The sequence below is a fragment of the Saccopteryx bilineata genome, chromosome 10 (genome assembly GCF_036850765.1).
Source record: "Saccopteryx bilineata isolate mSacBil1 chromosome 10, mSacBil1_pri_phased_curated, whole genome shotgun sequence".
Classification (NCBI taxonomy): Eukaryota; Metazoa; Chordata; class Mammalia; order Chiroptera; family Emballonuridae; genus Saccopteryx; species Saccopteryx bilineata.
Window position 1 is genome coordinate 19,385,235 of NC_089499.1, and position 25,891 is coordinate 19,411,125.

Here is a 25,891-nt window from a genome sequence, read left to right on the forward strand (position 1 = left end):
GTCTTTCCCACAAGACTGTAACTTCCTGAACGGAAGGGGCCATGGCTGTTTGGTCCACCACTGTAAGTGTTTCCATGTCTAACCTCATGTCTGGCATGTAGCAGATATTTCAGTAAGTGTTTGTTAAGCTGAATTCGAATAAAAATGAAATTGAACTTGAAGGACTAAGGATTTCTGATCTGCCTATCTCAAAGATTAATGGCCTCCATTTATATGCAGAGGCAGTGCCTGTACCTCCGCCTGCTGCATTTTTATTCTTTCTTTATTTTATGTATCTTAATGAACCCCTAGGCCTTCCTTCTTGCCTTCTCGGTCCTTTCATTTACAGTCTGGTTTGTGCGACAGTCGCTGCCCGTGCTTCCCACGTTGGGCAGAGCCTTCCCTGGTCTGCTGAAGGAGGGTCCGCTCCGTACATCTGTTTCCAGGAATGGACTGCATTTTAATTGTATCTTAAAAGCAGAGGCGTCCTGGACTGAGTTACCTTTGGGGGATTTGGTGTGGAGTTCTATCGATTTATTTATAATTCATAGTCTACTCACTTCTGGAAAAAAAAAATACCTTGCAGCTGATGATGAATGAAGAATATATTCCAGAGAAGAAACTGAAATCTAATTCTGGTGGTCTTTAACTCGCTGTGTGACCTTGGGGTACTCATCTGACCTTCTTGGGCCTTCGTTTTCTTCATCTATGAAATGGCAGACTGAGTAAATCCACGTGAGAGGTGGGTGAGTGGGTATATGTATATTTATGAGGCGATGTCCACAGTTTCCTCTCGCACAGCACCCTGTGATGCTGTGAGTACGGCTGTGTTCGATATGCACAATTACAAGACAGAAACTACAGAAATGAACTATGGAAACCCAGTAGGAGAGCTCACTTATGGAAAGTAACCTTTTTTTTTTTTTATCTATTCTGCATTGTGGCATGTTTGTATTGATTGACGGAATGCTTCAGGAACCCACTAAATGCAGACATTAATAGTATCGCTAGCACATGTCAGGCCTGGAACCCCTTGAATACAATCTGACTTTGTTATTTTCCTGTCTGCTTTTGTTTTTAATAATGACGACACACCCCAGATAGATAAAGACATTTTAATGACTCTCTTTAGCAAAACTGTGTTCTGGCACCTGCGTCATTGCTGATAGCCAAGAGCATCCTTACCATTTTCAGAGATCATGCCGAGAGAAGGCCAACTTAGCTTCTACAGCAAAGTTATGACTATAATTTTCCTCAATTGCAGTCTAGTCTCATTTGATTTGTGCCCAAGGGTACTTCAATTGGATTGATTTCCACCAGTTGGAATATCTTACTACAGCGGGAAGCCTGAAATGGAACTCACTCCGCTGATTTTTATTAGAAACCAATGTATCTAGCATACAATGTATTTAGTAAACAGAGTGACCAAGGAGTCTGTCTGCAGCTTTGGGAAGAATGGCAGGACAGGGTGGGTGGACATCAACCTGGAATTGTACGGCATTACTCTGGCACAAGAAACCTCCAGGTAGAATCACAGCTTTTCCCTTCTGAGAGGAATTTGCAGGCTTCCCCTGTGTCATTTTCTTATTTCTTCTGACTGGAAACCAGCAATGACCATTACAACGAGAAAAAAAAACAAAAAACAAAACCGGACATGAGCATTTGTCTGTAAGCAATTGCTATAATTAGTATGTTAATCAGTCAACATTCTGCTTTCTTTCTATTCTTAGCCAGCATCCTCACAAATATCTTTTCCACAAATTTCTGTGTGCTCTTCTTTTGCCAAAGGTTCGCAAAGTCCATGTGAATCCATGATTAAATCAGATGGAGTCCCCAGCACTGTTCCCGAGCTCCTTGCATCTCGGGTGAGCACAGGTCATACATCAAATCCAGACAGTCCCTTAGCACCAGGCTGCTGGCACCGTTCAGCGGGAAAGTGGGTGACCAATTGAGCTGCTCTAAACCAGGAGCTGCTGGATGCTTCCTTTTTCCCCCCTTTTCATTTTATAATAGAGAAAACAGATACCAAAATGGATTTGTATTCATGAATCTTTCGTCACTTGTCAGGATTATTTTTCTGTTCATCTGAAGTTGTATAAATTCATCCAGAACCTTAAGTTCTTAAATGGAGTTTTGTTCCCTTGAATCCACTGTAAAGGACTTCCAAAAGAAGGATAAAAAGAATTATGGTACAGAACGGGAAACGATTAATGAACATATAGAGCCATGCAGGATATATATTTTAAGAAACAATTTTCAAAGAGGAATTCATCATGGCAGCGCTGTGAAGTGTACACTCTATCATAGACATTCTAGACTGTAAAATCAAGACACCTATTTTCTTCTCCTTTAAAATATTCCATTCAGGATATAAAACCACAAGCATTTTTCTTAATAGTGCTAGCTGATGAGAAAACTAACACATAATAAAAAATAAAAACTCACCCAACTGATTGCCTGTGGCAGTAGGAGTATAGAGAAAGGCAGATGGAAAAAACAATTATTTCCTATGCCAGGATAATTTAAATTTTATAAAGGGGTAGAGAAGAGAGGTAGGAAAGATGGCAGAATTTGTACATTGGTCAGTATAGGCTAAGGTATGCTGTGATAACAAAGAACCCAACATCTCAGTAGCTTATAAGAACTAAAATGTCTTTCTTGTTTGTTCTACATGACCATGGGTTGGCTGTAGCTTTGTGCCATGTCATCCTTGTCTCAGGACTCAGGTTCATGAAGGAGCTTCTCTCTGAGACATTGCTAGTTGTTGAGGAAGAGGAAGAAGAGAGTATGGTGGAACCCCATACCGTTTCTTAAAGGTCTTGGCTGGAAGCAGAACCTTACACTTCTGGTCACATTTCATTGGCCAAAGCAAATCAGTTATCTATTCCAGAAATAATGAGATGTATGGTCCTCTAGCACAGAGCATCCCAAATAAGGGTGATAATTATATATATACTTAATAAGCAACCATAAGAATGGCTTCCCAGAACTCAGAATAGGTTCCAGCTGCTGCACTTTGATTCTTGCCTATGTTTGTGCCAAGGCCACACTTCTCATAGGCGACTCTCCACCAATGACTGTATGGGTGAGGATACTAAGGTAGACTCACTCCTGGGAAGCAGAGTGATCTTTGCTAGGCTGCTTTGCTCAAGGACTCCTGAACAGCTTTGCCAAACCTTTCTTTGATGGCACAGTGATCTAGGCTATGTCTGCCCAACCTTCTCTCCCTTTTTCCCTTACCCGAGGTTACACTTGCCTCATGATCTGCCACTCCAAGCATTCTCTCACTCCCTAGTCCCTTTCACATAAACAGTTGGCTTAATCAGGTCCTTGTACATTTAACCTCTTCTTAGCAGAGTCCATCATAGAATGCTACTGACAAAAGAAATTTAGGAGGAAGAAGAAACAAAGCTGAGTGGCTCATGAGTCTCTGGAGTGGTTTGAATCATGTGTACTTATACATAAATGTGGGTATCTGAAATATCATAATACGTTATAAGTGGGCATATGTGCTATCAGGATATGTCTAGATATAGACTCAGCTATTCAGATTCTGCACTGAATCAGTTGGTCAGAGTGCATGTCTTGCTCATAGCCCTTCTAAAGATGATGCTACTCATGCCCTCCTGCTAGGGAAGCAGCTCTTAGCAGCCATGTTTTATACCAAGTAACTCTACCTCTGCCTAGAAGTGTTTAGACCAGACGTCTAGACCCAAGAGCAGTCAATAATAGACCGCCAGTCATCTGTGCGGTGGTGGTGTGAGAAAAGCGCTGTCCAAACACAGGCAATGGTGATTAAGGGGTAATTCATCTCTGAGAATTTGAACTGGGACTTCTTTTATTTTACATTTCCCAGGAGCAGACTCTGAGACAGTAACTTGAGTGTAGAAAGTTTATTTGGGAGGTGTAATAATTTTATGTGTCAACTTAAGTGGCCTAAGGCAGTGGTCCCCAATCCCCGGGCCGTGGACCGGTACCAGTCCGTGGGCCATTTGGTACTGGTTCACAGAGAAAGAAAAAATAACTTACATTATTTTCGTTTTATTTATATTTAAGTCTGAACGATGTTTTATTTTTAAAAAATGACCAAATTTCCTGTTACATCCGTCTAAGACTCACTCTTGATGTTTGTCTTGGTCACGTGATACATTTATCCATCCCATCCTAAAAGCCGGTCCGTGAAAATATTTTCTGACATTAAACCGTTCTGTGGCCCAAAAAAGGTTGGGGACTACTGGCCTAAGGGATGCCCCAAAAGCTGGTAAAACATTGTTTCTGGGTGTGTCCGTGAAGGTGTTTCTGGATTATATTAAAAGTTGATTTCAGTAGACTGATAAAGAGACCCATCCTCACCAATGTGAACTGGCATCATCCAGTCCACTGGGGGCACAAGTGGGACATAAAAGTGAGACAGGGGCAAATTCTTTCTGAGTTGGGATGCCCATCTTCTTCCCATTGACATCAGAGCTCCTGGTTCTCAAGCCTCTGGAATCTGACTGAATTATACCCATTTACCCATCCATCGATCATCTATCCTATTGGTTCTGTTTTTCTGAAGAACCCTGACTAATACAGAAGGGGATTCCAGGCATCATAAGCAGAGACTTGGGAAAGTGGGACATGCAGAAAAGTAAAACTAATAAAGAGTGAATTGAGTGGTTACCACTGTAGCTAAATGAGACTCAACCCTATTGGGGACCTTTTGAGAAACCATGTGGGACTCATTTAGAAATTGTGCCCCTGGGGGGACATGGAAGATGGACACTTAGTCGCTGAGTGCCCATCACAGGAATTAACAACCGCTATCACAATGAGTAATAACCACATCAGTGAAGGGTTATTTCTCCTAGGACGTTAATTCCTTCACTCTTCTGGGTTGCACCTGCCACAGCTGAGCAAATTTCCGTGGAACCTCAGGTGGAGAAGTCAACAGGTGCTTGAAACTCTCAGCCTGCTAGAAACTCTCTACCACAGCTGTGGTGGACTTAGAGGTGGGCAAAGGGGGCTCGACAGCATCTGCAATGACGCAAGTAGAGAAACAGTAGGCCTGGCACATTGATTCAACTAAAGAGAAGTCTGTATAACGGAGAAATATTAAAGCCTGTGGGGGGCTGAGGAGGGAGAAATCTTTAGCGTCTAGAAATGTTCATTTAGGGCCTACTTTGTGTGGGTTGATTTTACCCAGCACGTGTTTTCTGACATTTTGAGCAAAGAAAGGGAAAGAAGAAAAAAAAAGATCCCCTTTTTGTTGTTCCCTCCCCCACTCCTTGTTGTCTATTGTTTGGTTGTCTTACTTGGCAGACTATTTAAATCCTACTTACCTTTCAGAGCTCAGATCAGGATTGTCATGGTGACAAAGTGTTTTAAATTGGGACTCTCACAGAAATTCAGAGACTTTTGTGAAAGCCCATGCCTTCGAATCACCAGTGCTGGTCAGCCTTGTGGATTTTTTGTAGGTAGAACTCATTTTTGTTGTTGTTGTTGTTTTTTTGTTTGGTCTTATGAGCCCCTTAACCTATTTTATGTTTCCTGACACAATGACTGTTTAACCTTCATCAAGCCCATGGCTCAGTGAGGAAAGTGTGGTCTCAATGCTCAAATCACACCTCTGTGGATTTACCTGGGTCAAGTCTTTACATTTTTAGGAACAAATTCCCTACTCTATCTTGGCCCATATTGAAAGATTCAGAGAGGAGTTTTATGTTTTAACAAGTTTTATCTTAAAAAAAAAAAAAAATTCCTTCTCTACATCTTTTCTCCTGTGGCTTTTTTTTTTCCTGAAAAGTGGCAGAACAATCTTTCTTTTCCTACATGCTCTCTAAGAATCTTGCCACTCCCTTGTTGAGAACTGGGGTCTAATTCCCTTCCCTTTAAATCTGAATGGGCTTATTCTTGCTTCTATCAATGGAAGGCAGGAGAAGTGATGCTTTGTGACTTCTGAGGCTAGATTAGATATGGCCATGCTGCTTCATGGTTCTTTTGAGACACTCACATTTGGAATGCAGCCTCCATGCTGTGAGGAAGGCCAAGCATCCCACGGAGAAGCTTATGTGAAGAGGAACTGAGACCCTGACTCACAGCCCTGGTTGAGCTCTCAGCACCGTTCCAAATTGCTAATCATAGTGAGCTGCCTTAAAAGAAATCCTTCAGGCCATAGTGACACTGCTTAGGCCGAAGCCACACAAAACAAAGATGGGTCTTTCTCATTGAATCCTACACAAATTATAGATGTGTAGGCAAAAGGAATGATAGTTGCTATTTTAAGTCACTACATTTAAGGATGATTGGCTACCAGCAATAGTAGTCAAAATACCTTCACTTTTTGACCTCAAAGGTAATATATTTCTGCTCTTTTAGCGACTGCTGTGATGGCTAATTCTATCATAGTGCACTGTGCAGTGATTGCAGGGAAAATGACTCAGCAAATTAATTTTTAAATGATCGCAATGTAGACTTTCCAGATATGCTGCTTTTTCATAGTGGTGGTAGCTGAGGATTTATATTCTCTTCTTCTGTTGATGAGTCAGGAGTTTGTAATGTTCCTCTGGTCATTTTCAGTGATGGATGACTCTTCACAACAAGTTTTTGGAGATTTACATAATTATGACAAGAACCAGTATAATCTTTTATGGTGCTCCTTTTCTAAGACCCTCTAAAAATGAGTATTTATATTTTAATTGATTGATTGGTTTTAGAGAGGGAGGAAGGGAGAGAGAGAGAAATGTTGATTTGTTGTTCTACTTATTTATGCAATCATTGGTTGATTCTTGTATGTGTCATGACCAGGGTCTGATCCTGCAAACTTAGCGTATCAAGACAATGTTCTAACCAACTGAGCTACCCAGCCAGGCTTTTAAAAAAATCTTTCCTAAACTTCTGTAAAGCTCTGACTTCTAGAAATACTCTCTTCTCTTACTTTACTTACCCAGGATTTTCTAAACTATGTTCTTTGGGACCCTATTCCCTTGAACATTAATAGGTTTTCTGCAGAGAGGCAAATTAGTTTGGGAAACACTGTCTATTTCAGTATCCTTTTAGAGATTGATGATGATTATTAGCATCTAAGAGCCATGCAGTAAAGAAACTGGTTTTAATGATCTGATTTCTTTATTGAACACTATTTATTGAGCACCTACCTGATTGAGCCTTTGTGTAAGTTCTGGGTAGAGAGCTGTGAGCAAACATAATAGTCTTCCCATAAACAATCTGGTAGGGAAGACAACTAATTTATCATTACTAATTGTGATGACTATTATGAAGGAAAAGAACTACCAGCCACCAGAGAGAAGGGTAGGGGATCTACATTAGATTCTCTACACTAGAGTGACTGACAGGAAAATCATCTCCGAGGAAGTGATATTTTAGCTGATAATTGATGGAAGAGTTGGTGTTGGCCCATTGAAGAGTTTTTTGGCAGAAAAAGAAGGACATGCAAGGGTCATGAGGCAAAAAAGTTGGTAATGAGAACAATATTGACAATGGAGGCAATGAGAAAAGGCCAACAGAAGTGGAGGAGAGAACAGGGTGAGTTTGATCAATTTTCTGCAAGTGGTTGTTATAGGTGCTAGGGAGACCTGTCTGAAAGGGAAGAAGCCAAGAACTTGGTGATCATGTGTTTGCAATTGAACAAAATGGCAGAGAGGCTGGTAAGACCGCATCGACTTTTAATGTGTATGCTCATGAGATTCTGATTCAGTAGGCCTGGGCTGAGGCCTGGCACTCTGAAATTCTACCAAACTCTCAGGTGCTGCCAGTGCTGCTGGGCCCAGGACTACAGTGTGAGAAGTATAGGTATAAGTTACCTCCTTCAGGCCAAATTCTTCAATTCTCTCATCTCTCTGAAGTCCTGGGAACCTGGTGGAGATTCTAAACTCCACACTTTATAGCTCAGATAATGGGCATTGCAGGGTGCTGACTCTAAGAAAACCCCAGGGAAACTTTCCTGGGACTTTTCCTGGGGCAAATACTAGGATGTGTGGTCACCTTAGAGTAGTGGTAGTCAACCTGGTCCCTACCGCCCACTAGTGGGCATTCCAGCTTTCATGTTTCATGGTGGGCGGTAGAGGAGCAACTAAAGTATAAATAAAAAGATAGATTTAACTATAGTAAGTTGTTTTATAAAAATTTATTCTGCCAAACTTAGTGAAAATTCGACAGAAATTACTTGGTAAGTAATTATTATTATTATATGCTTTAACTTGCTGTAACTCTGCTTTATAAATTTTATAAAGTAAAGTTACTTCCCTACTTTATAAATCATCATTACTGTGGAACCGGTGGACGGTTAGAAAATTTTACTACTAACAGAGATACAAAAGTGGGCGGTAGGTATAAAAAGGTTGACTACCACCCCTGCTTTAGAGCAGTGAAAAGACTAGCTCATAGTGCACCTCGATGAACATTCTACAATAGGGGTCCCCAAACTTTTTACACAGGGGCCAGTTCACTGTCCCTCAGACCGCTGGAGGCCGTACTATAAAAAAAACTATGAACAAATTCCTATGCACACTGCACATATCTTATTTTAAAGTAAAAAAACAAAACGGGAACAAATCCAATATTTAAAATAAAGAACAAGTAAATTTAAATCAACAAACTGACCAGTATTTCAATGGGAACTATGCTCCTCTCACTGACCATCAATGAAAGAGGTGCCCCTTCCGGAAGTGCAGCGGGGGCCGGGTAAATGGCCTCAGGGGGCCGCATGCGGCCCACGGGCCGTAGTTTGGGGACCCCTGTTCTACAATATAGGGTGGAGTGGGGGCCTATGTCCTTCTGCATTTGGTCTTTACCAGGCCTAGTCCCTGCGCTACTGAAACAAATGTCTTTCCCTGTCTTAAATTCTTTCTTTCTTCAGTATTTAAGCAAACCTCCTCCAGCAAACATGTTCAGACAAGGTAAAAGGAGGTGAGGGCTCATGTTCTACCGAGCTTTGACTCTATTTTTTTAATTAGTTGGGTTCCTAGTTTTTTGGAGTGCAGAGGCCCTCCTCTGCTAGATGGGGCAGAATGTCTACCATCTCTTCCATGCCTGAGAACTGAGCTAAAAGAAGCTGAGTGTCAAAGATCACAGAGCGAGTTAATATAAACTCGCACAGAGAACTACCTATGCCAAGGTCTCGTTAATTGCCTTATTGCTAGTCTTCTATTTATCCAAACTCCATGTGCATTTGAAGACATCTATTACTGGTTGCCAATTTCCTGAGGCAGTTTTCTGGGGATACCAGAAGGGGCATATGAGATTATTTGGGAAGGTGTACAGATGAAAAGATTTTATTTTAGGGGTTACATATTTATTTTAATGACTATTAGAAGAAACCACTCACTTACTAAACCTGTGACTTAATATATTTTCTGTCTTAGCATAAGGCCAAGTGAAAAAAAAAAAGACTGACATAAAGTCAACTTTTCTTTTACACCCCAACCTGACATCTTACTTTTTCACTCAAAATAATAACAACAACAACAATAATAATAATGAAAAGTTGTTTAAAGTAAGGCCACAGAGTGAGACCAGGGTTCAAATCCTTGTTGCTAACTAACCAACACTGAGCAGGAGACTTGTAAACCTGATTACTGTTTTGTAATTTTAGTTTTTAATTGCAGTTAACATCAATATTATATATATATTTGTTTTAGGAGTACAACATTGTGATTAGACATTTATATAACTTATGAAGTGATCACGCCAATAAGTCTAGTACTCTTCTGACACCGTATATAGTTATTATATTATTGACTATATTTCCTACATTGTACTTTACATCCTCAAGACTATCTTTGTAACTGGCAATTTGTACTTCTTAATCCCTTCACCATTTTTCACCTTCCCTAACCCCCTTCCATTTTTGGCAATCATCAGTCTATTCTCTGTATCTGTGAGTTTGTTTCTGTTTTGTTTGTTTATATTGTTTTGATATAAAATTATTTAAAGAAATGTAATAAGTAAATAATAGTACAGGTTGTGATAATAATCATAAAAATGATATGCAAATAATGGGCTCCTAAAGAATTCAACACCATAATTTAAAGTGTTAAAATCTATCCTTCTCAAGAGAACTGCTCTTTGATGAGGTGTGTTTATCTATTTAACATACGTGTATTGAGATGAATATGATATGATGTTTGCCCTTGAGGAGCTAACAAGGAAAATAGACCCATAATCAAAGAATCACAATGCAAAAAAAGCCAGCTAATATTTACTGTGGACTAGTCATCTATAAGTGCTTTGCAAGTAAATTGTCATACTCATTTTCACAGGAGTGCTCAAAAGTAGGTTTGAGTTTTATATTCATTTTACGGATGTAGAGAGGGAGTAAAAGAGGGATGAAGGAACTAGTCTCAGGTCACCCAGTTGGAAGTAGCAGAGTTTCTATTCTGGACTGGGTGTACTGTGGGAGATAAATCTGCTTTCTCCTACTGGCCTGTGTTCCCATGTGCCTCTTATAACATATACCTCATACTACACCGAGTGTGCTTTTGGTGTTTGAAGAAATGTATGGTTTCTTACAACATGACTTCTAACACCGGCCAGCTGCTTTGTCTGGCACTTAATTCAAGGAAATACTAGTCATGGGTTCCGTTGCTGGAGGAACATCTGCCTCTGATGGGCTTGGTGAGGGGGACCGGTTTACTGCTACAAATCTCACTATTAAGATGCAAGAGGAAAAAATTGTCTATAACTAAGGGCAATTTGATATATTTCCAAGTATAATTTTGACTTCATGATTTTTCACCTTATGGAAAGAATAACTATAGCAAAAGCAGTTAGTCTAATGTAGTAAAATGAGCCATTCATGACACAGCCATTTACTGAGCACCTGTGATGTGCTAGACATGGTCTCTTTCTTCCCCCAGCTCCCACTTCATAGATAATCAGGACTGTCTCATCACCTGAGGACACATCACATCACCAGCCAATGGATGGACTCACACTCAGGCTGCTCAGTTGTCTCCATGCTCACTGTCCTTCCGCCTCTGAACTCCTCTTTAACTCAAATTTAGCTTATTCTGCCCACTCTCAAAATCGTTTTCCTTTTCGCTGCACGGCAGTTGGCCATTTTGATGAAGGATCGGTCTGGTGGCTGCTAATCCATGGAACTCTTAAGATAGGGTTTGTATGGGGAGCCCATGGTGGGATGGACAGAACGCCATCTTTAAAGAAAAGACTTTGAAAGCGAGAATGACATTAGAGAGCTCTTCAAGTGGTTACAGCATTACCCCTGGCACAAGACCATAAGGATCCTGCATCTGGGTCTCACTGTTAAGTGCTGGTTGGTGAGTGTATTCAGTAATGTAAAAGTTTTGGCAATTAAGCTCTGTTATTGTAAGAACTCTTTCTCTAGATTTAGCCTTTAGATGTTTTTCTTGGACCTTCTGCCCATTCTTCCTCAAGATGTGGCATTGCAGACAGGAGTCGCTTGGAAGAAGATCCTTTACCTTTTAAGCCCTTTTATCTCCCAAGCACTAAAATATTAATTTGTGATGTCTTTAATAGAATTAAAATGAGTGAATAAATTTACTTTTCATGTTATTGTAAAGTTTATGTTTCCAGCTATAAAGTGAGATTTGTATAGTTCTGTGGACTTGGGCAAAAGTAGATGTGTATCAAAGCTAATATAGATTTTGGCTTTGATGTATTAAAATGGAAAATTTATGATATATTCATCATGCAGAAAATGAAAAAACAATTGAAAATCAGTCATTACATCATTTAACAGAGGTTACACAAATTAAATCACCTTTTAACATTGCATAAATTTAACATTTTATTTTTCTCCGAATGTGTTGCTTGTAATAGCTCACTTGGTACTACAGTGATGCCACCTTTGGTTACTAATTAAATCTGGTTCTAATAAATGAAGGAAGGTAATGTTACAATTAAAAAAATCTGCTTCTGAGAATTTTGTTTCCCAGTGGATTTCTCAAGGTCAGCTCCAGGTCTCTGTATTCTTGGCATTTAGTACATAGTAGGTCTATAGTAGGGGTCCCCAAACTTTTTACACAGGGGCCAGTTCACTGTCCTTCAGATTGTTGGAGGGCCGGACTATAAAAAAACTATGAACAAATCCCTATGCACACTGCACATATCTTATTTTAAAGTAAAAAAAAACAAAACGGGAACAAATACAATATTTAAAATAAAGAACAAGTAAATTTAAATCAACAAACTGACCAGTATTTCAATGGGAACTATGGGCCTGCTTTTGGCTAATGAGATGGTCAATGTCTGGTTCCATATTTGTCACTGCTAGCCGTAATAAGTGATATGATGTGCTTCTGGAGCCATGATGCATGCGTCCCGCGTCACCGGAAGTAGTACTGTACGTGAGTGATGCTGCGTTTTGCGGTGTCGCCACATACAGTACTCCAGGAGCACAGAATGCGCATCCTGTGCTCCTCTCACTGACCACCAATGAAAGAGGTGCCCCTTTGGGAAGTGCGATGGGGGCCGGATAAATGGCCTCAGGGGGCCATAGTTTGGGGGCCCTTGGTCTATAGTATATATGTTGAAGTACATATAACTTTGAGTCTGTCAGGGCCCAAGAACTGTGATTTGAAAAAATGAAAAGCTTGGCTCTATGAGTCCCTAAATATGGGATATGAGAGGGCGTAGGAGGGGTCCAATGTATATGAATACCTACCACGGATTAGCGTGGCTAGTAATTGTCCAGGTCCTGAATGAGAATGGTGCGGAATGAAGAAATAAACTCAGAGGAAAAAAGAATGGGATCGGGAGGTTTCTGCACAGCCCATAGCTTACAAGAGCGAGTCTTCACCCCAAACCGCTTTACTTATAGGGCAGAGCAAAGTCATTAGCAAATCGAAGAGATCTCTGACACAAAGTCACATTTCCAAGGCCACCCAAGAATTCTCCCAAGTGCAGAAAACCCCCACCATACATAACATCTTAACTTCACAAAACAAAGGGAAACAAAGGACGAAAAGAAAACTGCCTCCAGTCTCTCTGAGGGACATGGGGGATAGGATGAGTAGATACACTCCAGCATCACAGCTGACGTGGAGGTTGTGGGGAAGAACTTGGCCTTTAGCAACTTATCCAAGCAAGTGAGGTGGGGGGTTGGGCAGACTGTCAGCTCACTGCCAGTCCCCCACACCTGTCCCCCAAAAATCTAAACCGCAAGGACCCCGTCAGCTGGCAGTCTCCAACAAATACCTAATGTGTGCTGGGCATTCTGACAGCTGTTGTCTATGGTACTAGCTTAGGTTCTGTGGGGTCATTTGTATCAATCTAACACTCCTAGCCCTTTAAGAATGGGAGACAGACCAAATCTTATCAGAGCTAAGTCAATTACAAGGAGAAACTACAAATAATTTGAGTATTTCTAGGTCCTTGGTGGTTTCTTTATTTCAAGAACTTTCCAGGACAGGTTATGACCTTGCATTGTTCCCAGGGTTCTCTCTAGTGAGATTAACTTTGGAATAGTTTCTTGGTTATTGTCCAAGTTTCCTGGCTCATTTTAGAGTCACTTCTGGCCCAGGCAAAGGTGAGGAAAAGCTCTGTCCCGCAAGTTCAGGCAGGGGTCATGACCTTACTTCTTTCTAACTATGTAAGGAAAGTTATTCAGAGAGTAGCTTCTGTTGTAGGAAAACTGCTATCAAATCCAGCCTGGATAACCTTAAAGAGTTTACCTAATCTCTCCATGCAAATGAAAATTCTGATCTCTAACTTGCAGCTTGAAAATGAAATGATCTTATTTAATGTAAACAGCTGGCAGAGTGTATCAGTTATCCATTGTCACAGTACTGCTTTGTAGCAAATGACCACAAGACCTCAGGGGCGTATAATAAGAAGCGTTTCTCAGTCATGTGTTTGGGTCTGCTGGGGATGGACTAGATGGTTTTGCTGATCCAGGCTTGCTCGTATGTCTGTGGCTTGTCTAGCTGTCAGCTGGCCAATCTAGGCTGAAACCACTGGGGAACTTCTGCTTCGGTCCACACGTCTCTCACCCTCTGTCAGGCTAACCTGGGCGTGTTCCCCTGGTGGTGGCAGAGGTACAGGAGAGCAGGCTCCAGTGTGCGAGCCCATTGCAAGCCTCTGCTTGGGGTACGTCTGCTAACATCCCATAGGTCAATCAATGTGAGCACGTGAATCACATGAATGACTGCGTTTAGTGTCAAAAAGTGAAGCAGGTCACCCTGCCCATGGAGGGAGGTCATAGCAAGCTATATGGCAAATTTCATAGATCCAAAAGGGGTGAAGAATTGCAGAGGGTCTGTAATATACCCCGACAGGCATAGGGTGGTTTAAAAAACAACTGTCAGATTTTTAGTTATCCAGCGTCTAAATGCTTCTGTTTGGGGTATTCCCAACCTTCTAGGTCTTAGGCAGAAACCATCTTCTAATGAAGGGAACAAAAATCTCAGAAGCTTATTTTCTGTGCCTTTTGTGTACAGCTCCATCACCTAGTCCTCACTATCCTGATGAACTTCCCTGGAAGCAGAGCTGGGGTGTGAAGAAGCATGCAGAAGCCACGCAGGTGGTGGCGGCAGCAATAGAAGCCATGCCTGGCTTCAGGGCAGAAGTGGTAGAGGCGTTAGTGGTGGTTTCCTGTGACTCGTAGAGTGATTGCCTCAGTGGTCCCAATGTGGTTTTGCAGTTCCCTTGCTAATGAAGCAGAGTCTATTTCTTCTCTCCTTTAACCAAGGCTGCTCTTGTGACTGGCTTTGGCCAATAAGGTGATGGTGTTGCCAGTTCTAAGCCTAGACCTCAAGAGGCCTCTGTGCCTGTGCCAGTCCTTTGCTCCTCTGCCCTCACCATGAGAACATGCCTGGTCTACATGTGCTGGAGGATGAGAGACACCTGGAACTGAGCTGAGTATTGATGTAGAAATGTTCAAATCTGTAGAGAATTTTTAGAAGAGTTTATTTGAACCAAACTGATGATATATACTGGGGATCAAGATCTCAAATGTTCTGGAGGATAACAGCGTTTGCAGCTTCTCTTCTGCATTTGAAATTTAGGAGGGAACATAAGGAAGACTGGAGAAATTGAAGTGTGGATCGGTTTACAGAATAGTTAACGAGATTTTGTGCTCCCTTGAGGGTTTGGTATTTAACAAATGTGTTAAGCTAGATGCACAAGAACAATGAACAGGGCTGGCTTAAAATCTTTCACTAAAGGCCCTGGCTGGGTGTCTCAGTGGATAGAGCGTTGTCCCAGCAGGGCAAGGCTGCGAGTTCAGTTGCTGGTCAGGGAACCCAGGAGAAGCAACCCATGAGTGCACAACTTAATGGAACAACTTAAGGGGAACAACAAGTTGGTGCTTCTCTCTCTGTGTCCTGTCCTTTCTTTATATATAATATATCTCAAATCAATGGGGAAAAATAAACAAAACTTTTCACTAAAGAAGTTATAGGCCTGAGGCACGACTACCCATCATAACCCGCAGTTAGGAATTTATGATCAGATCGCCCTGTGTGATTACTTTCCACAGAGTCTCTGTTTCTCATCTGCATGAGTCATCCCGGTCACTATAGCAGAAGCCAGCCTAGAAATAGCTTGCCAACCTGGAGCCTCATGATTGGCCCAGTCCAGATTACAGAGCTGCCTACCAGCCTCTGAGTGACCCCAGGCACGTGGACAACAAACACTTATCATCCTATGCCACTGTGTGCTTGTGGTCATTTGTTAGCCAGCATTGTTGTAAAAACAGCTATCTGATACACAGTGTCCTGTGCTAGACTAGTTGAGCGGTGGGGTTTCAAATGGTTCTGGTTGCCCCATAGCTCTTTGTTTCTGTCCATTTTCAGAGCCTGGTCCTCCAGAATTCTTGACAATTATGCAATTTATCCAGTGGCTTTCCAGCAAATTCCCTGTGTGCTTCTATCAGCCAGAGCCAATTTCTGTTCCCCATACTTAAGAGCTGTCTAGTGCCACACAAGTAGAGTGCTAACTCTGATAATTATTCTCCCATTTCTGCCTCTGTGTGAACTGGCACTTATCTTCCTGAACTTGTTTCAGTCCTGAATTAAACGGCACCTGACACTGTCATCCCAAGAAGCAGCTCCTGATTAACTGGGAGGTGCCAACTTCTTCCTTGTATCGTCTCTGTGTGCCAGTGTCTTCTCAGCCTCGCTTGTCATTGTCTTCCACCGTACTCTGAACAACAGCAAAAGGACTGCCATTGTTCTCACATATGTGATTCATCTGTTGGGTATTTACAGAACTGTCGGCGTTGTTCATGTCAACATCGCCAAGATTCGAAAGTATGTGTACAGTGGCTACAGGTGATGTTGATTTAACTGATTTTTGGAATACCATCTAGTCATTCACTTGATTCAGGTGAGTGGATCAGTCTTTTGATGATGATGAGTAACTCAGATACTGGGCAGAGACAGTCAGTTGGTGGCCGGTCAGATTGGCTTCAAAGGGGTTCGTCTGGACTGGGCTGTGTCTCAGGGTTTGCTCATTAGGATCTAAGAAGTCTTTGGAAACACTGGCATAGTGGGGACCTTGGCGTCAAAGGGATGAGTGTGTATCCTGGCTCTGTGCCTTGGACAAATAACAGCCTCTCCAAGTTCCAGTTTCCTGAGCTCTAAAGTGGGGACATGAGCCAGTTCCATCCGTGTTCATTGGCTAAAGTTGTTGTGACAGTCAAAAGAAGTGTTGCTCATGAACACGTTTTGTAAGCTTTGGACCTTACAGAGCAAGGGAGTAATGGCAGACACTAGAGGGTAGGCTCTTTTGACCCCAGCTTCACTCTTTTAGGGAGGCCAGGAGATGAGAAGTCAGTACAAGGCAGGTGCTTGGAGTCAGTGTCCAGGTCAGTACTGGGTAATAAACTCTCAGTCCTGGTCAGGAACTAGTGGCCACAGACCCGACCACAGTTGGCTGGCAGACAGGGCTGAGGAGTCCACATTATAGCACATTTAAGAGCACAGGGCAGAGTAATGCCAGCCAGCTTGGCTTTCTGATTTTTTCCTAAGCAAGAAGGCCAGTAGAGAGTAACGCTAAAGAGTGAGTGGTCTCAGTGTAGAATGAGAGTGAGAATCGGGGGCGGCTTAGATCGGATAGGAATTCTGTTGGCCATGAGTAAAAGAGACCTGAAATATGGCGGCTTGGGAGATAATAGGAAATACATAGTATGAGTCTCTGCCCCGGGTTCCTGACACATCTCTTCTGAAGCTTTTGCAATGTCTTGGGTGATAAGAGTGTCTTTTGTTCTAATGAGGTGACTTTGGGTGGACTTCCTGGATGAGGGCTAGTCACCAGAAAGACTATGGCATAGATTGAAGCTTAGAATTTTCAGCCCCATTCTCTTGAGAAAAGAGAAAGACTAAAAATGGAATTAATGATCCACCACGCCTATGTCCCAAAAGTACAGGGTTTAAGCGCTTTCCTGCTGGTGAACACAGCCACACCAGGAAAGTAACACCCCCTAAATCCTCTGGGACAAGCTCCTATGCTCAGGACCCTCCCAAACCTCACTTTACATGTCTCTCCATCTGACTGTTCACTTGTGTTTTCCTTTAATAAATTGGTAAATGTAAGTACGTGTGTCCTTCAGTTTTCTGAGCCACTCTAGCAAATTAATCAAACCCAAGGAGAAGGTCATGGGAACCTCTGATTTGTAGCCAAATTGAAAAGAAGTTGTGGGTAACCTGGGGACCTATACTAATTGCAGTTGGCATCTGAAGTGGGTGGGGGCAGTCTTGTGGGATGAATCCTTAAGCTGTGGGATATGATCCTGTCTTCAGGTAGATAATGATGGAGTTGCATTAAATTGTAGGACACGCAGCTGGTGTCACAGAGAATTGCTTGTTGTGGGGAAAAACTTGCATACGTTTGGTGACCAGAAGTGTCAGAAGTGAAATGTGCTGTGTGAGTTGTAAAGGAGAGACACAGGAAAGACACAGTAGGAAGAAGTGGGTTTTTCTCAAAGTAGGAAAAAAAAAAAGTTAGGTTTTTCCTTTGCATGGTTTAAATGATTATTAAAGTTTTCTTATTTCACCTAAAGAGGTCCTGAGGTGAGCAATTGAGAGATGATATGGTACCTCCATGAACAGAGAAGCAGGCTCCTAGAAATCTACTCTGTTCGTTCTTATGATGTGGTCCTTTTTAAAATTTTTATTGGCGCTCAAGATAATTGCCAAGGCACCAGCCATCGGGCAGGAAGAAGGGCAGAGGGTTACTTACCAGCTGAATCATTCACTTCAAACAATTTAGAAGACATCCTCTAGTCTGGTGACTTCTGCTTGCATCTCGTTGGCTCAAGGAGGCTGGCAAATATGTCTTTCTGTCTTGGCATATTGCCACCCACACATAGGATTGGGCTTCTATTAGGAAGAAGGAGAGAGTGGATATTAGATGGGATTTGCCGTCTCTGCTGCAGAATTCTTATGCTCTGACCCCCCAATATCATGATGCACAGTCCTCAGAGGAAAACTGTAACATTTGGAAACAGTGTAGCATTACTGGCTAAGAGTCTAAATTTGGAAACAAATGGTCTTGTTCTCAAATTTGCCTCTATCACTTCCTAGGTATGTGACTTCAAGATATTCATTCAACTTCATTGAGCCCAAGTTTTTTCTTATCTGCAAAATATAACTAATAATATTTTTCTCTTGTGGTTTCTGTGCAGATTTAGTGGTTCTGCAGAGCCCTTAGCACAGCGCTTGGTACTCAGAAGACACTTGAGGAAGGTCTCTATAAAAGTGCACCAAATGAGTTATTTAATTGTCAGATGTTAGTCATAGTCTTACTGGTTCTACAACAGAGAGAAAAAGACCTGTTTTTAATCTATATGGGGTATTCAGCCTAAATAATTTATTATCTAACAGCTGGCACCAGATTCTGAGGAAGGAAATTACCTTGCTGAGCCTGGCGGGGAGGGGGGTGTCCTGAGAGTGAGGCAGCACAGGAGATGTTGAAGGAGAATGATCTGAAAGACAAGAGAATAAACAAGAGATTGTCCAGCCATAGCCTTACGGCCAAAGAATTCTGGCCCATCACCTATTTTTGTAGGACCCACGAGCCAAGAATGACTTTAAAATTTTTATTTATTTATTTATTTATTTATTTATTTTTTGTATTTTTCTGAAGTTGGAAATGGGGAGGCAGTCAGACAGACTCCCGCATGAGCCCGACCAGGATCCACCTGGCATGCCCACCAGGGGGTGATGCTCTGCCCATCTGGGGCGTAGCTCCATTGCAACCAGAGCCATTCTAGCGCCTGAGGCAGAGGCCACAGAGCCATCCCCAGCACCCAGGCCAACCTTGGTCCAATGGAGCCCTGGCTGTGGGAAGGGAAGAGAGAGACAGAGAAAAAGGAGAGGGGGAGGGGTGGAGAAGCAGATGGGTGTTTCTCCTGTGTGCCCTGGCCAGGAATCGAACCCGGGACTCCTGCACACCAGGCCGACGCTCCACCACTGAGCCAACTGGCCAGGGCCGACTTTTAAATTTTAAAATGGTTAAGAAAATCAAAATAATATTTTATGACTTGTAGAACTTATATGAAATTTAAATTTTGGTGTCCACAAATTGTTTATACAGAAGCATCCATCTATTTACGTATAGCTGAGGGCTTCTTTTGTATTTCAATGGCAGAGTCAAATAGTTGGTATGGAGGATCAAATATTTACTATACTATCTGGCTTTTATAGACAAAGTTTAGTGACTCTGGAGCAGAGTGAGATGGGGTCAAGCTGAAGAAGTGTGTGGAAGAGACAGCCAACACTGGTGGTGAAGTAGGTGGGCTGAATTTTGTTTCCCTCCCCCACGACTCGACCCCCCCCAATTCATATGCTGAATGATGCCGAAACACCCAGTACCTCAGATGTGATTGTATTTATTTTATTTATTTTTATTTATTTTTATTTTTTTGTATTTTTTTGAAGCTGGAAACGGGGAGAGACAGTCAGACAGACTCCCGCATGCGCCCGACCGGGATCCACCTGGCACGCCCACCAGGGGTGACGCTCTGCCCACCAGGGGGCGATGCTCTGCCCCTCTGGGGCGTCGCTCCGCTGCGACCAGAGCCACTCTAGCGCCTGGGGCAGAGGCCGAGGAGCCATCCCCAGCGCCCGGGCCATCCCTGCTCCAGTGGAGCCTCGGCTGCAGGAGGGGAAGAGAGAGACAGAGAGGAAGGAGGGGTGGGGGGTGGAGAAGCAAATGGGCGCCTCTCCTATGTGCCCTGGCCAGGAATCGAACCTGGGTCCCCCACACGCCAGGCCAACGCTCTACCGCTGAGCCAACCGACCAGGGCCTGTATTTAAAGATAGAGGCTTTACAGAGGTAATTATATGAAAATGTTAATTTTTTTTCTGATAATGTATTTAATAGTTAAGATGTCATTCATCCATATGCAAACTTAAACTTTGATTAAGATGTGTGTCTTTAGCAAGAATGCTTATAGTTAGAAAGGTTTAGTGGTAGCACATTGAACATATTTTGTAAAATAACAGAAGTAGTGGAGCTGCCTTGCAGTTTCTCCTGGACACGGAGGGACAGGCCATTAGCTGTTGCTTATGGTAAAGGAAAGGGAATTGTCTGCACCTGTTGCCGTGGTCAGCCTGAATGCACTTTCTGCCATCTCACCGTGGCCATCCCTACACTACGCTGCGTGCATTGTGGGTTTAGGAAAAGATAAGGGCTTCACAGTGGGCCCTACCAGGCATCCCCAAACTATGGCCCACGGGCCGCATGAGGCCCCCTGAGGCCATTTATCCAGCCCCCCACCGCACTTCTGGAAGGGGCACCACCTCTTTCATTGGTGGTCAGTGAGAGAAGCACTGTATGTGGCGGCCCTCCAACGGTCTGAGGGACAGTGAACTGGCCCTCTGTGTAAAAAGTTTGGGGACCCCTGCATCCAATATGACTGGTGTTCTAGTGAGAAGAGGAGGTCAGAACACAGACAGAGGAAAGACCAGGTAGAGACACAGGGAGAAGGAAGTCATCTACAAGCCAAGGAGAAAAGGCTCGGAAGAAACGAACCCTGGTGAAAACTCAACTTGGGCTTCTAAGCCTCCAAAATTATAAGAAAGTAAATTTCTGTTGCTTAAGCCATCCAGCCTGCAGTATTTTGTTACGACAGCCCTAATACAGGGCTGGACTCAAATAGTTTGGGTCTCTAAAATGTAATCTCTTCCTTAATAGTCTTCTTAGAAAAGGGGCCACAATGCCTCCTGTGACGTTTTAAATTTATGCACAGCGAGGAGGAGGCTATGTTTCATATGTGGGTCAGTGTGGTCACAACTGTGAGATCATCCATGAACAGAGGAGAGGAGAGCTGACATTGAGCACTTTAAGTCTCTTTACAGAAACCCTAGGCAGGCCTCTGGGCTTCTTCTGGGTGAGCCTGGGGTTTAAGCACAACTTATCCAGATCTTAAAGCTCCAGATCATAATAACTTGGTTATGATGTAGTAACAGCAACAACAACATAAATATGTTGAAAGCCGTCTTGTGGCAAGATCAACTTTCAAGTCTAAGTGCTGAACACTTTTCCCCTATACTTCTCCTGCCATTGAGTTCTTCCATTCTTGGGCATCACATCTGGCCGACAAGGCTGGGCAGCCTAAATTTAGAGGAGTTTTTGTTTTGGGAAAGGACAACTCTCATAGGACAGTGCGTCACTTCCTCCTCCTCTCTGAACCTCATGACGGGGACAGTGGATGTCTGTGTGGACCATTTCCCCACGGGGCCATGTCGTTTGTTTGCTTTCGCCAATGTATCACCTTCACACGGCAGCCACAGATTCGGGTGCAGTCTCCAGTCTTGAGTGCCTACCGTTTCTCCAATGTTCCTGATGACTGGTCTCTTTGCTGGTCAGTTAGCAGTGGCAGCAAGGAGAGGGCTCGACCTAAAGCCTGGAGAATGTGTGAGAGGAGGGTGCGCAGTCCTTGTCATTTTTTTTTTTTTTTTGTATTTTTCTGAAACTGGAAACAGGGAGAGACAGTCAGACAGACTCCCGCATGCGCCCGACCAGGATCCACCCAGCACGCCCACCAGGGGCAACACTCTGCCCACCAGGGGGCGATGCTCTGCCCCTCCGGGGCGTTGCTCTGCCACGACCAGAGCCACTCTAGCGCCTGGGGCAGAGGCCAAGGAGCCATCCCCAGCGCCCGGGCCATCTTTGCTCCAATGGAGCCTTGGCTGCGGGAGGGGAAGAGAGAGACAGAGAGGAAGGAGGGGGGTGGGGATGGAGAAGCAAATGGGCGCTTCTCCTATGTGCCCTGATCGGGAATCGAACCCCAGTCCCCCGCACGCCAGGCCGACGCTCTACTGCTGAGCCAACCGGCCAGGGCCAGTCCTTGTCATTTTAGGGTTAACATTCTGAAGTAGTGCTATGGTCTGTCACTAATGGAAAGTAGGGAAGGAGAGCGGTAACATCTGGCAGGGCCATGGCAGAATACCCTCCTGTCATTCCTGCCAAAACCCCTGGGATGACTGGGATCCCCCTGCAGGAATGAAGAATCTACTCCTCCCAGAATGAGCTGCTGGGAGTGCTGTCAGCAGGTGGCCTCCAGCTGGGATGACCTCTACTGAAAAGGGCCACCTCGCTCAAGGGCATCCTCCCTTCCTGGGGGCAACCCACATCTAATGCCTGATCAATGGGGAAGATTTAAAAACCAGGCCCCTTCATCCCTGCCTGAGACAGCTCCGAAGGGCGGTCCCAGCGCTGAAACTGTCCACAGAGGTGGATGGGATTTTCCTCGACAGGACATTGCAGGGGAACCTCTCGCTCCACCCACTCCTGTTTCTGTCCTTTTCCTTCCACAAGTGCTGATCGCAAGTGCACACCTTGGTAACTGTCGCACAGGCTCTCCATGTCAGAGTCGGCTTCTTGGAGAACCTAACTGTAAAAAAAACCAACCTGAAGCTGATCACACCCATCAAGGAACACCTGGGAGGAGCATACCGTTGCCTCTGGAAACGAGTACTCAGCCCATAGGTCACCAGGTCAGAGAGCCTAAGCCAGGGGTCCCTAAACTTTTTACACAGGGGGCCAGTTCACTGTCTCTCAGACCGTTGGAGGGCCGGACTATAAAAAAAAAACTATGAACAAATCCCTACGCACACTGCACATATCTTATTTTAAAGTAAAAAACAAAATGGGAACAAATACAATATTTGAAATAAAGAACAAGTAAATTTAAATCAACAAACTGACCAGTATTTCAATGGGAACTATGGGCCTGCTTTTGGCTAATGAGATGGTCAATGTCCGGTTCCATATTTGTCACTGCTAGTCATAACAGGTGATATGACGTGCTTCCGGAGCGGTGATGCGTGCATCCCACGTCACCAGAAGTAGTACTGTACGTGAGCCATGCTGCGCTTTGTGGCGCCGCCACATACAGTACTCCCAGAGCACAGGATGAGGATGGATCCTGTGCTCCTTTCACTGACCACCAATGAAAGAGGTGCCCCTATCGGAGGTGCAGCGGGGGCCGGATAAATGGCCTCAGGGGGCCACATGTGGTCGGCGGGCCATAGTTTGGGGACCCCTGGCCTAAGCCTTAGCTGTGTGTGTCTGTGATGAGCAGAGAAAGATAGAGAGGCAGGGATTGGGTTGTACCAGATGAATGCATTTGATTTTACTTTCTTCTCTAAGTAGGCAGTCATTACCAGATATTGGAAGCAAAATACCCATGAAAAAGAACATTTCAACATTCTGACCTTCCCATAACAATGGACAGTAGAGGAACAGGGACTGGATACATTTTCTGTCTCCAAGAATTTGTAAAGCTTCCAGAGTATGTGTACAAGTGGGCCACATTTCAATAAAATAAAATGTGCCATACCCAAGCTCACAAATGAGAAAAATGGGGCCATCTTTTGTAATTTTGATTTAAAGAACCTATAATTCATCCGTCCACCCATCCATTCATTTCTCAAGTATTTATGTATTGGAGAGATTCATTTTTCCCTACCCCCACCCCAGCTTTGAGATATAATTGATATACCATACAACATTGTACAAGTTTAATATGAATAACATGCTGATTAGATACATGTATATTCTCAGAAATGATTACCACAAAGTTAGTTAACATCTTCATCATCTCACATAACATTTAAAAATCTACTCTCTAAAAATATGGAACATTTCATGATTTGCATGTTATCCTTGTGCCGGGACCATGCTAACTTTCTCTGTATGTTTCCAATTATAGTGTATGTGCTACCAAAGTGAGCACTATCAAATATTTACTGAGAATCTATTGGTTCTGAGAAACCTTGATGGGCTCCTATTCTAATGAGGGGGTAGGGTCAGGGAGAGAAACAGGTAAATAAAAAATTACAGCAAAAGTCAAAAAGTTTGAAGACATATTGTTGGCGAAGCTGTAGAAAAGCAGGTACTATCATCTATTGTTGATCAGTGTAGAAATTAGTGGAGGATGTTTGGCAATACTTATCAAAATTACACACCCAGAAATTCCACTTAAGGAGTTTATCCTAATGAAATAATGGTACAAAGTATCATGAGCAGAAGATTATTTTTGCAGCATTATATGCAATAAAAATAATTGGATGCAACCAAAATGTCCCCAAATTGTGGTACAGCCATATAATGGAAGACCGTAAAGCTGTCTAAAATAATGAGGCTTGATACAGAAAGAGCTATAAAATGTATTAAGGTACAGATGTAGACCAACACAAAAGCATTTTTGTAAAAAAGAAGGAAGAAAAGAATATACTTAGGTATAGATACATCAAGTGTCTCAGAAAAAAGACTTCAAAAGTTGTTAACATTACTTGCCTGTGGGAAGGTAAACTAGGTATTTACAGGATAAGATAATATATTCTTTTACTTTTTAAATTATCGATCCTGTGACCATATTACCTTTTGAAAAAATAAATAAAAGTTTAAACTTTTAAAACAAATAATTACATTAAATGAGCAAAGTTCTCATGGAGGTATGCATACTGTCCTCTCGGGATACTAAAGAGATTTGTGTATGCATTATAAAACATCTGACAGGGAGAGTTGGTGTCAGATTAGATATCCTTAGAATCCTGTGCATCTATGAAAATAAGTGATTCTATTAGAAGATGTCTTGAGTTCTTCTCAAATGCCAGGATTCTGTGACGCAATAATTTTAAGAAACTGCGTAAGAGACGGGGGCAGAGGTTTGTGTATGTGTGTGTGGAGGGGAAACTGAAAATTACATCCTCGGGTGTTCCCAATACCTGTCCAGTCAACAAGGAAGACTGTTCCTACATGCACGACTTCCTCAGGCAAAGGGAGGCCAGCCTCCGTCATAGGCCGATGGCTGCAGTTGTGGCCTGCTAGCCGGTCAGGTATTGTTCTGCCTCTTTAAATTAAATCAAGGCAAATAAATTTAGTACCAGAAGTGGGAGGCTTCTGAATAATTAAAGATTTCCCCTTTGTTTTCTTGATCTATACTTTCTACAAACACACCCGTTATTTTGTTAGTCTCCTGCTGTGGGAAAGATGCAATATTGTGACTTTAACCATAGTTGAAGAGGCTGGAAGGAAAAAAAAAAAAAAAACAACAAAGATGTATTAGATGATTTATCTGTTTTTAATAAGCCAGGGAAGAAATGGCACAAGCCAAGGAGTGGGACCGGGAACAACAAGCCAAGGCCAGGGACAAAAAGAACCCGTAGAAAAGATACTCGCCTGCAGCCAACAGGATGCCACGGGGAGCCGCCAGCCCGAGTGCTTTTTGTGAGAGGCTGGGCTTTCCTCCACGGTGGTTCCCAAGCAAGTCTGGGAAGGTTGCCCTCTTGAACAATGCCAGGACGGGGGCAGTCCCGGTCCACCCACCCAGCACACTCTGACCAGCTGAATTCACCAGAGTTCCGCTGCTGCTGGAGTTCGAGGTACCACAAGCCATTCCAGTTTCTTGTATGGAGTTTTAGTGACCTCTACACGGTGAGATGCAGCTAGATGTTTCATTCCCAACTTGAAAGGCTGCGTT

General features: G+C 43.1%; 1 non-coding gene across 1 annotated transcript; it reads right to left on the bottom strand.

Moving 5' to 3' along the window:
• Positions 1–24,036: 24,036 nt before the first annotated feature.
• On the bottom strand, positions 24,037–24,142 carry LOC136314809 (U6 spliceosomal RNA). The gene has a single exon (XR_010727390.1). It is a non-coding gene; the product is annotated as a U6 spliceosomal RNA (small nuclear RNA).
• Between the last annotated feature and the right edge of the window lie 1,749 nt (positions 24,143–25,891).